Source organism: Salmo salar, chromosome 02 (genome assembly GCF_965601325.2).
Source record: "Salmo salar chromosome 02, fSalSal1, whole genome shotgun sequence".
Classification (NCBI taxonomy): domain Eukaryota; kingdom Metazoa; phylum Chordata; class Actinopteri; order Salmoniformes; family Salmonidae; genus Salmo; species Salmo salar.
Genome location: NC_138292.1, coordinates 72,647,603 through 72,650,000, shown reverse-complemented (window position 1 = coordinate 72,650,000; position 2,398 = coordinate 72,647,603). Strand labels below are relative to the sequence as shown.

The 2,398-nt window shown below is 45.6% G+C and overlaps 1 protein-coding gene across 1 annotated transcript in view; it reads left to right on the top strand.

The window, feature by feature from the left end:
* Positions 1–1,785, top strand: part of LOC106594351 (armadillo-like helical domain-containing protein 3) — a 65,238-nt gene extending 63,453 nt beyond the window's left edge. Inside the window, exon 26 of the mRNA XM_082966685.1 lies at positions 1–1,785. This exon is cut by the window's left edge and continues 181 nt beyond it. The gene's annotated coding sequence lies outside the window, so the exon portion shown is untranslated.
* The last annotated feature ends 613 nt before the right edge of the window (positions 1,786–2,398 follow it).

The following is a 2,398-nucleotide window of genomic DNA, read 5'->3' as shown; positions in this document are numbered from 1 at the left end:
ACCCATCCACACACCCCCCTCTCAAAGAGTTCTCCACCATCTCCTGAGAGGGAGGGGCACACACATCTCTCCCCCACTGCCTCACCTCTCTCTCTCCCCACCTGCCCTCTCCCCACCTCTCCCCACCTGCCCCCCACCACCTCTCCCCACCTCTCCCCACCTGCCCCCCACCACCTCTCCCCACTGCCTCACCTCTCTTTCTCCCCACCTGCCCACCACCACCTCTCCCCACTGCCTCACCTCTCTCTCTCCCCACCTGCCCCCACCACCTCTCCCCACTGCCTCACCTCTCTCTCTCCCCACCTGCCCCCACCACCTCTCCCCACTGCCTCACCTCTCCCTCTCCCCACCTGCCCCCCACCACCTCTCCCACCCCCGGTTTGAGGAAATGATGCCATCTCCTCCAGAAACTGACGGACACACCGGTCGACTGTCCCCACCACACACCATACTACTCTGGGTTGATCTGGCTGACTGGTGGGGTTTGTCTGGAAGTCTATACTATACACGATGTGTGTGTGTGTTTGTGTGTGTTTGAGTGCTTTCTGTCTGAAGAGATGAGTGTGTGTGACTATTACTACGTTGTGTTTGTGTGTGTATATTGGCAGGACTGTTACCAGACTGATCCATGCAAATATCCAATCTCCTTCCCAAATTGCACCCTATTCCCTATATAGTGTACTACGTTTGGTAGTGCACTATACCTTTTGGTAGTGCACTATATAGGGAATAGGGTGCCGTTGTGGGATGATGTCATTGTAACTAACTTCTGTTGTTAAACTGATCATTGGATTGAATGAGTTTTCTTCTTTGTTTTTGTTGTTGAAAAAAACCCTTTTAGTTCTAAAAATGTACATTTGGTTGTTTGTTTTCTCTGCTCTGTTGGCTCGCCTTCCGTTACTAGGCAACCGATCCATCGATGTCGTTTGACATGAACGAACGATCCGAGACAACCTTCTCCGAGTTTGATAAAGCAGACATGGAATTTCTTTTTCTCTCGGATTCAGAAAAAATACGAAAATGAAAGAAATACAGACAAAAACAAGCAAAGTGTTTCCTGGTGACTGAATGTTTATGTGGGAGCTAAAACCTTTTTACTTTCTTCACGTTTTGAATATATCCTATTTTTCTCTCTTTTTATCCTGAGAATACATTTACCCTAGCCTCATACGACCATCCTGGTATCACAAGCTTACAATCTGTTTCGCTACACGGATGAAATGAAGTGAGACCAAATGAGAGCTCAGAGGTCAGGATGGTCGTATGAGGCTACATTCACACAGCCGATAAGGACAGTATGGCAGCCATTTTGAGAAGTGGCTACATACGTAGGCTACGTTTACAAGCTAGCTGTATTCTCAACAGTGGTGACGTTCAGCATTAACAGACTCATGGAGCCGGGGTGAAGTTTCCCCTAAATGCTGATCCTGGGTCAGCTTAGCATTTCCCCCACTAATGGTTAAGGTTAGGAATGGGGGAGGGGAAGCTGATCCTGGATCTGTACCTAGGGGAAACTTCACCCTGGCGCTAGTTGTTCTATAAGGTCACAAAAGCTGTTTTCGGGTAACGTTGCACAACATTTGTGATCTTGAACAAAGCCCTGGACAAGAGATTTCTCTGAGGACCCAAGTATTGAAGATTGATAAAAAAACTAATTATGCAACTCTCTCTTTTCTCTCTCTTTATTTGAAGGTAGGATTCTATCTCTTCCTCCCTAACTCCTGTAGCTAGTAGTATTATCTGTCTGTTTGTCTTTTAAAATAAAAGTTGAGTTCCTACTACTCAGTTCCTATGGTGTCCCTGCTTTGTTAAGGACAAGACAGACCGCTCAGACCAATGCTACAAATAACCTCTGACCTCAGAACGTTGACCGTTTATTTTCTGTTCATTTCCTCACGATTTTCCGTGTTAAATCGTCACTGTTCGTCGACACCCAGCAGGTGATCTACTGCGCACCGCCAACGTTCCTTATGGTGTCTTGTCTGTTATGACAGCCAACACGGGATTGACAAAAATGTTGAGGTTTATTTAATGAAGCCTAAATTGGCATTAATATGAAGTGTTGTGGTTTGTATATGGAGACCTTTGCCTGTCACCATTAATTAGACTCGTTATGACTATTCAGACGCAGAGAAGTGGTTCATACCAGCACCATTAATAAGACTCGTTATGACTATTCAGACACAGAGAAGTGGATCATACCAGTACCATTAATTAGACTCGTTATGACTATTCAGACACAGAGAAGTGGTTCATACCAGCACCATTAATAAGACTCGTTATGACTATTCAGACACAGAGAAGTGGTTCATACCAGCACCATTAATAAGACTCGTTATGACTATTCAGACACAGAGAAGTGGATCATACCAGCACCATTAATAAGACTCGTTATGAC